We start from the raw sequence: 10,215 nt of genomic DNA on the forward strand, positions 1-10,215 counted from the left end.
ACAGAGCCCCTCTGGTTAAACGTTTCTTCAGAGTCTTTTATCCCAAATGCTATAGCTGTTCTATTCTAAACCAAAACATACGTATTGCTCAAGCATTATCTACCTGAAATGACCAACACAAATTTTTTTAAGGGTGCCTAATAATTGTTTTCACCTTTTGAATTTGAGATAGAAAAATAATAAACGACATTGCCTAAATGAAGTTGATGTCTCCCTGATCTAGGCATGATATCAAAGTTTCTTCTGTCTCCGTTGCCGAACAGCGCTCCTCAAACAGAACAAGCTCATTATCCCTCCTCGGCCAATTATACTGGACTCAAGACGCCATGGTCTCCGCTGCTTTTGGACACTAATGTGTCACAGTGCTCTATCTCCTTAACATGTTCACAAAAAAAAAAAAAAAAGAGCTGCGAGCATCAAAGGCTGTAGAGATGAAGGCCTTTCACACGCTCACTTAAAACCCAAACTTGCACACACTCCGCCTCACACAAGTTCACTTTGAGAAACACACATACACGCACGCTTTTCCTCCTCGGCGATGCAAACAGAAAGCAAAGGTGACGCCTCGAGCAGCTAATTGGCTCCAAACTAATCCCTCCTCTGTGTGTCTTCAGATAGCACTGAAGTCTGCTGAATTCACAGCAACGCGGTGGAAGGGGAAGCAGCGACAGAACCACTTTGTAAAACAACACGTTTATTCATTTACATTTGAAAGGCCGAGGGTGGAGGAGAGTCGGCTTCTCAGCAAATTAAACACACAGCAAATATCAAAAGGGGGAATTATTGCCTCACACTCCCCATTGGCTCAGTGTGCCGACTGATGGTGTCCAGAGAATTTCTACCAATGCATTTAATCCATTTTGATGTTAAGCTTGTGTGATTGTTACATGGAATGTACTCCTTTATAGATTAAAGGAAACTGGTATTGTAAATTCTCAGACACATGTGTCTTATATAGGGTTTTAGATATGCACACCAGTTATGTAGCCATTTTCCTATCGCTGCTCTGCAAAATTGTGATACTGATTTTAACTGATTGTAATTTTCCGTTGGGAGCCATGAAATAAGAAGATATGAGAACATTGTTGTTTATGTTAGGAACAGAAGCAGCATCACAGGTGTTCATCATTTTGCCATTCAGTACTTTTCCTCTCACCATAGATCATCTTGCCGGGGTGCATCGCATACCTTATTTACCAACCAAAGACTGGACGTATATTAAATTTATATTTTGTTCACATATTAGAAAAAGGAATTGTGCTTTTACGACATCCAATAATCCAATAAAGAACTTCTACCACTAGAACTATTTTTGTTTCATCAAAGTCAACTAACAGATCAGTGATCAGAACCTATAGTGTGTGAAATCATATACAAAATAAATCAATATGATCATTTATCTTCATCATTCACAAACATTATCCGACTAGCTTTCTGCATATTGGTAAACTAATATGCATATGGTTTACTCACAGGTAAAAAAGGTAACAAACGAAAGTAAGATGGGGGGGGGGGGGGGATGCCAACATGCGGGAATGAATGGAGCTGATGTTACAGGCCTTTACTGTTTTAAAACCAAATTATTCTGAATTTCTGATTTTAAGCTGTCTTTAGCGTATTAAAAAAAATACACATGGTTGGTGATACAAAACACCAGTAGTCTTTGCATATATTCTGGAAAGAATCTAGATTCTTAACTCTGAGATCTTCGAAAGCCTGCCAGCACTTCCAAATCCAAATCATTCTACATTAAAACAACAAAAACAATGCAACATCTCCCGAACTTTAAGAATTTCAAACTGTTCTCAAATGCGTGTCCTGTTTTTAGAGTTTTAAATGGTTTGATTAATTTAAATAGATCTCTCAGAACCTCCTCCACACAAGACTGCGCTATAATATTCCAGCAGAAGTTGTGAGGAGCTGCTCATCTTTTAATTTAAATCCAATTGAAGGAAGTTGTTAAAAACTGTTCGGAGCTGCTTTCATTGATTAGGATCATTTGAAAATGATGTTTGGGGTTCTAGATCTTAGAGTCGTGCAAGATAGTAGACATGCATGCGATGATGTTGCTTAAGTTTGGTTGGTTTGCCTTCAGAAGCCGATGAGATAACCAGCGAGGGCGGAGCAAGCGGAGAATCCACACAGGTCAGAGCAGGCAGTGCCCGCAACACTGGGCAGCGGCTCACACACGGCACAGGAGACAATCTGTGAAAGACTAGCTGTGAGAGGCAGGTATTTGTAGGCAGGATCACAGGTGAAACTACTTGCAGGTAATTAGAAACGTGAACGTTAGAGTAAATAAAGTTGCTCCACTACTTGACAGGGTGAAGCCGAGCAGAAGGTGAAAAAGAGCCATAGATTTTCTTCCCTGAGTTTCCAACAGACTGGGCCGATAGAGCTAGAAATCGTCCGGTTTCGGTAGTAGTTTCTCGGTGCGTCTCTACTACAGGCTTTAATTGAACCCCATTTGTCAAGATAACAATGGTTTCGGCTTTTTTACCCGCATTTCAGAGGGCACGCCGTCAGGCAGAAACCAGAGACAAAGCCCCGACTCAGGACACTCCTGTCCTGATATAGATCTTCTCATGAACAAGTTCCTGATGGAATATTGGGGAAAAAACTGAGTCCGTGCATTGTACACCTTTGTACACTTTACTGTTGTTTACATACAGTTCATTGTAACCTAGTTTCCTGTTACTATGGTTACCCCGTGCTGCAAGGATAGATGTCTTCCCTTCCCATTAAGATTTACAGTGGGAGACATACACTGCCACTGTATTCACCAAAATTCAATTTAATCTGTGATTAAACTGAAGTGAAATAAGATTTCAATTGCTTTGGGTTTTTTTTCCATTAAAAAGCAACACATTAATGACCTGTAGAGTCATCAGATTTTCCTAGACACAATATCAGAACAAGCTGTTTAAATGCTCTGTTGACTGCTATAGATAAGTCCATAACCTCTTGTGGTTTATGGACAGGCATTATTTGTATTTTTAATGCATGTCAGAGTTCAGCATGTATTTGCTGGGTTTTGTTTGATTTGATGAATCTGTACTCAAAATGAACATTTAACACAATGTGGTGCCCTCTGATCTCTTCAAACATCGAAGCGCTTTGGTTCTTTTAAGGAGCAAATAAAGCAATCAGACTAAAACAAACATGTTTTTTTCATGTACAATAAAGTGAAAAATAACCAAGTATAATTTACCCATTATATTTTTAAACTGTCAGGTTGAGTAAATTTGAAAACCCATCAAAGCAGTTAATGAGTTTTTGTCAGCAGGACTTGGCCTAGCTGAGCTCCCTGTTGAAATACCTACTCCCTTTTTTTAGCTGCAAACTGAATCCTGAGATCTTTTGATTTCTAAGCAGAGACTTTTCTGTTCTTAATGACTTCTAGGATATTTCATGCCTCTTATAACTGGTTGTCAATACATATGACTCATATGTATTGCAAATTTTTTTATGTTGGAAATACAATTTTAAAAATCTGTTTCTGGTTTTCTTCCTTGACCATTGTCAACTTTTAATCAAAAGAATACAACTGTTCCTTTATTTAGGGCGAGGAAATACAGTTTGAGTGTAAGGTTTGTAGTTCAGGAGTCCTAAAGTGAGGTTCTGTTGTAAAGGTTATGAAGAGATAATAGCTCACCTGAACTCTAATGTTCTTGTCTTACCATGACTCCATTCGAGTCTTTGTTTAGGCAATATCCACATGGACCCAAATAATGTATCCGCACAGAAAACTTTGAGTGTAGAGATGAAACCACACGAAGCCGGGGGAGCCGTAATAGCTGTTGTAATACAGATGCCACGCCAATGAGAGCTTGGTAACTTAAATAAAAAATGAAGAAGAAGGAAGACAAGTAGGGCAAAAAGCACTGAACACAGGAGAGAGTATTTTCAATCAATTTTATTTATACAGCACCAATTCACAACATATGCCAATTCAAAGCACTTAAAAAAACTAAATTCTATCAATTCATACATGTCCTGTTTTGAGAGTTTTAAATGGTTTGATTAATTTAAATAGATCTCTCAGAACCTCCTCCACACAAGACTGCGCTATAATATTCCAGCAGAAGTTGTGAGGAGCTGTTCATCTTTTAATTTAAATCCAATTAACTCTGGTTAAAAGTTTTCTGTTTGATGAAACCCAGTGGATGGCATCAAATCATTGACCTGCAGCATTTACTCCTCCTGAATGGATATGTAGCAACAGTGGACAGTCGCCTGCAATTTGTCGTTGACGTTGCAGCAACTCCTCATACTGCAGTGATTCTTATCTCATCAAGTTTATTGCCGAGGGATCTTACGTTGGCCAGAGTGAGGCTTGGAAGTGTTGGTCTGTATGAGTTAGCTTTTAGCCGAGTCAGCAGGCATGCCCGACAACCTCGCCGTCTCCTTCTCCGCTTACCCCATTTCCTGGGTTTCAAGAGCGGATAGAGTGGAGCCTCTGTTGTCCAATGCAGGTCGGGGTGAATAAAGTCCTGATTCCACAGTCATGAACTCCCAGGTTGGGTCGCTGTTCCAACAGCTCTTCTCTCCTGTGTTGTATTAGAGCTTGGAGTGGTGATAACATGAGTGACAGCACAAAAACTAAATAAAAAGCCCAGAGGACCTTGGCTGCTGCAGGACCTGATAGATTTTGTCAACTTTCTTGTTAACGGATTCTTACACAGTTTTCACCCGGGCATAGACAGGCTAGTCATAGACTTCTCAGCTCCTCATGGTTCTCATGTTCCTAGTATCAATAGCACTATCCCATTTCCAGATTTTTCAATGCAATATGCAACTACAGATCACGCCATCAAACTTATTCGCTTGGCAGGCCAAGGCGCCTGGCTCTCTAAAGCACATATCACCAGCGCGTCCACATTTACCTAGATTTCCGTCCATGTCAAATGGCCCCAAGAGTTTATGCCTCTTCAGTATGAATTAGTTACACCCTCATATGCACTTTATGAACTTTACCACATTATCATTGCAGCAATCCGTTGGGGGCACAAATGGTGTAAAAAGAATAATAATCTTTATTGTTATTGCAACGTACATTCCAATTAAATGTGTTCTCTGCATTTAACCCATCCCCTTTGGGAGCAGTGGGCTGCCACTGTGCGGTGCCCAGAGAGCAATCTGGGGTTAAGAGTCTTTTGCTTGGGGACCCAGAGTGGCAGATGAACCCTGAACCTCCAAAATACATGGTCTAATCACTAGGCCACCAATCCCCTCATAAGCTTATGGCACCTGGTAGTCCCAGGCAGTCTCCTATCCACGTACTAACCAGGCCTGACTCTGTTTGGCAGCCAAGGTCAGATGAGATCAGGCGTGTTCAGAATGGAGTGGCCATAAACAAAAATCTGGAAGCTGTGGGCATCAAACTCAAGAGCACACGCTTGCTGGCACAGAAGCTCTACTGAGTGAGCTAAACTTCCAGCCAAAAAGTCTATACTCATCCCTTCACCCCTTCACCCCTTCACCCCCATCATCCCTTCTTCCCCTTCCTGAAAAGAATCTTCTCTGGATTACATACTTCATCGCTTGGCTCCTCGCATTATGTCAGCCTATCTGTCAGGCTGGAACTGCTGCACATCCTTCCATACAGCTCATCAATCCCATTTTCCGTCTTTTGATTTTGCACATCCATTTGCCTCTTTACTACTTACTCTCATTCAGTCCTTAAAAATACTTTCCTCTACCATTCAAACTTACATTTCTGACATCAATTTTTTCTTCCAAACTGATAATGGGCAAAAACTGCCAGTCCATCTCTCTTTGGCATGTTCCCATGGTTCTTGAAGGATGCAAAAACCAAGAACATTCAAGCATCACTCAGCGACTACCATTCACAGCAGATCTCCTCAGCTGTTGCATCCTTGCTTTTCTCTCCGCCGATTTTTTCCCATCATAGACCGGACTCTAGAATCAACGTTTCTACTAGCCTTCTTCGGTTTCCTACACTGCTCAGAGTTTGCTCCAACCTTATCCAAGCATAATCCTTCCATTCATCCAGGCCTTTTAGATACATCCATCCTCAAGCATAACATTCTGATCTTTACTTTCCAGTGAAGAAAGACTAATGAGCTTGCTGTATCTTGTGCAATTCATCTCTCCTGCTTTAACTCCTTCCTCAGCCCTTACGAGCCAGCAAATGCCTTACCTCCAAAGCCACTTACCTCCAAAGCCACTCTTCATCACCGAGTCAGGAAGTAGAGCCACCCGATTCCAGACATCTCTGTCAAATCCTGTTGAGGTCTGGAGTCTTTATTGAAAATTATTCTGCCCATTGTTTAAGAACAGGAGCCACTTCTACAACATCCAGTCAGGGTATCTCAGATCAGACTATTCAAGTTTTAGTTTTGCTGGTCATCCCAGGCGTACCGTTCCTATGTCCATATTAATCGCAGTGATTTACTCCATGCTCACTCTCACCTCTTTTCCAATTAATTCAGTATCTTTTGGGGGTCCTATGGGGAGAAAATGAAATGATTTTCCCGAAGACCATATCCCCACGCTGAGTCTTCATCTCCCAAGCCCTCTAGCATTCTCCCCAGATGACCAGCAAGATCCTTCGTCCTTTCATTCCATCATCCCCTCATCCCTACACCCCTTCATCCCCTTCCTGAAAAAAAACTTTAAACCCATATATTTGTGGCGTGCTCTTTGCTAATGAACCAAATGTTTTGACTTACCCACTTGTAGCTTCGGCATTCTTGAGCTTGTACTAAAAAATTGTAGAGAGACAGCGATGAATTCGCGAAAATGGTTAGCCTGAAGTCAATGTCCTTATTCAGCGGCTCCACAGTAAATACTGTGATGTAATTATTCCAAAAACGGAATGGACTGAAAAATATATCCCAAGCAGAATATAAAGATATCTACACAGAACCTTGGGAGACTACATTCAACTTTTAAGCTAGAGCCTCAAAGCGCACAGTAGAATACAGTAGATTTAAGGGCTACAAAATGTGGGTTTTGCATGATATGTCCCCATTAAGTCTATTTCCTTAATTTTTACTTTTCCTTTGTAGAAGAAGAAGGAGAGACGAGACGAAAGGCTGTTTGCTTAATGGTGTGCTCTGATTGGAGAATATGAATTAAGATAACCTACGTAGAAAGATAAACTGTTTTCTTATCTGACCATGTTTGAACAAAGAGACAAAGGTGACCGCCCATGAGCAAATTCTTGGGGACCCACTTTTGACATTCACACGGCAAAATCAGCGCACAAAAGACCATATTAAACCTTTATAACCACAGAATAAAATTTATTTGCTGTTGAGGTCCCTTTAAAGCTCTAGTTGGTAATTCTGTTCACTTTTTGTTATACCGGGTAAAATGGTCCTTCCATCCTGAAAGTAGTCATACATTATTTATTCGGAAAAAGGAGGTTGAAATAATCTATCTCTGTGAAAGCTGCAGGCCTGTAAAAACTCTGAAAAACTTCTGCTATTCAGTCCGAAGGGCAGGGATTTGTCAGAATTTTGTTGCTGTATACTTTGAACATGGCTGAGAGTCACAAGAAGCGCACCGTGTACAAGTTTATGAGAAGAAGGACTCAGTAGAAAGAAATAAGACCAGAGTGGATTTAGGAGACTTTTTTCACGGGATTCCCCTAAGGAGCGAAAAAGCAAGGTAATAATGTCTTGTGCAAGCGTAGTTATTCAAAAAGGGATTTGAGGGAACTTCCAGAAAAATTGCAGACTTTACCTTTAAGGTAAGATAGTAACTGCTTATATCCTTTTAACATGACCTCACTTTAAAAATTCTGAGCCATCCCTTTAAGTTTAAAGTTTTCATAATGTCTACAGCGTAGTTTTCTGAGTTACTTAGTAATAAGTCAGTGACATCAACAGCCTTGTTCCACTTTTTCATGCCATTTTTGTCAGACCTTTATTGACCACCTCACATTCAGACTAATGAAATAAAAGGGTCCTAGAAGGTGCTAAAAGCTGAAATGAATGGTTTCTGATTATTAAACACCTGGTTAATGGTCTATTTTAGATACAAACAGAAAACAGGTCTTAAAATAACTGGTGTCAAGGCCTAAAAGGGCCAAAATGCAATTATAAACAGACATGTTTAACATATTTTTGTATATTTCTTATACATGTAATTTAAATAAAGATGGGCATAACTAAATCTGTCAAGATTTTAGATATTCTTATTTTATACATATATATAAACTTTAAACGTAACCCCCAACCCTAATATATAAATATTCATATACACATCCATTCATGAATTCATCATATGTTTAAAGCATTTACAATTATTTCAGCATTTATGTCGTTATTCCCTGGGGCCTCTAATAAAAAGCACCATGAAATTATTAGAACTGTCCCTGTAGCCTCGACCCTAACACTTGATTGATGACCCTACACAGCAAGATCTTCAGATCAGTTTGAGCAGTGTTTAGCTCTCTGGTGGATAAAGCTGACAGACTAAACAACATGCGTTGCACCATGGGACCAGAAAATAATTAATTCAACAGTAAAATAATCCATCCATTGTTCATACACACTGCCTGTCGCGCTGGTGCAGTAAATCAACCAATCTTGTTTATTGCCATTTTGATAAATTTACATTATATTGTTCAGTATGTCACAAATACAATTTTAGTCTTGTTTGCAAAACAACACACTTAAATAAATATTTCCTGAAGTACTGAACTAAGTACCATTAGCCATGAGTTTATACATAAAGATGAATTAGCTCTCAGTTTCAAAAAGGTTGGTGACCCCTGCTTTAGATCATCTAGAGTCCTGGGTCTTTTCTTGCCTATTTCCTCTTTAGCTCACCCCGAAGATTACCTGGAAACTGTGCGAGCCATTGAAGACAGTTGCTTTTATGTCTATGAACCGTGTCTGGCTTGATTTGGTCAGTCATACATTTCAAAATCATTATCCTGTTCAAAGACCAAATGACAATCAATTTCTGTTTATTCGCGGAGATCATCACAATTCCAATTAAAAAAACTTATTGTATTTCAAAATAACTCATAATGCCATGTACTCTATGCGCAAAGAACTCAACCAGGGTAGTTTTCGACTTTATGTTAACATTTAATTTCTGGTGAACACATAAAAAAGGTGCTTGTTGTGTTAAAAACAATTATGTAATATCCCTCGCCCACCCATTTCTCACTGCCACCGCCACCACCTCAATCCTAATCACGATCCTGCTCGCCTCTGGAATGCCGTCCCTCCTGACATCAGGAACACTGGCACGCTGTCTCTTTTTAAATCCCGGCTGAAAACATCTGCTCAAACAAGCATTTTAGAATATAATTCAACTCTATTGTCATTGCACTGTCACAAGTACAAAGCAACGAAATGTGTTCTCTGCTTTTAACCCATCCCCTTGGGGAGCAGTGGGCTGCCACTGTGCGGCGCCCGGGGAGCAGTCGGGGGTTGAGGGTCTTGCTCAGGGACCCAGAGTGCAGGCAGTTGGGATCGAACCGGGTACTTGCATCCTTCTCAGAGCGCAAGCGCACTGCTCTAACCACTCCCCCATTTTGTCTCCGACTGATCACCATGATCATATTATTTTACCCTCTCATTTGTCTATTTTCGTTTTCTAATTTTAACTTTCATGGCTTTTATGTATGTAAGGTGTCCTTGTGTGCCCTGAAAAGTGCCTTTTAAATTAAATTTATTATTATTGTTGACCACAAAAAGATAAATTCAACCCAACAAACACATTATTTTATGTGTTAACAGGAAATGAAATATTAACTTAAGATAGACAACTGCTCCGGTTCACCTTTTTCACTGAGTTTTCTAGAGCCTTTGAAAGAGAAGCAAGCCCACAGCATAATAGATCCTTCACCCTACTTAACAGTGACAGATGGGAGGGTTTTCACACATTCATGCTTTTTCCACATCAGACACACCTGGAATGTTTGTAGTGGAGAGTTCAGGCTTAGTCTTATCTGGCCCAAGCTTAAAGCTTCAGTTAATCAGTTAGCTTTGGACATTTTTTTCCCCCTTCCTCCCCATCCTGCGAGATAAATATGGATACTCATCCAGTCTTGTTAGTTGCATTTCCATTCATCCATCCATCCATCCATCCGGGGGAGTCCCAAGGCGTTCCCAGGCCAGCCAGGAGACATAGTCCCTCCAGCGTGTCCTGGGTCTCCCCCTGGGCCTCCATCCGGTGGGACATGCCCAGAACACCTCACCAGGGAGGCGTCCGGGAGGCATCCTTACC

The 10,215-nt window shown here is 40.5% G+C and overlaps 1 pseudogene; it reads right to left on the reverse strand.

Moving 5' to 3' along the window:
- Positions 1–5,238: 5,238 nt before the first annotated feature.
- On the reverse strand, positions 5,239–5,357 carry LOC118566250 (annotated as a pseudogene).
- Between the last annotated feature and the right edge of the window lie 4,858 nt (positions 5,358–10,215).

Source organism: Fundulus heteroclitus, chromosome 15, assembly GCF_011125445.2.
Source record: "Fundulus heteroclitus isolate FHET01 chromosome 15, MU-UCD_Fhet_4.1, whole genome shotgun sequence".
NCBI classification, from domain to species: domain Eukaryota; kingdom Metazoa; phylum Chordata; class Actinopteri; order Cyprinodontiformes; family Fundulidae; genus Fundulus; species Fundulus heteroclitus.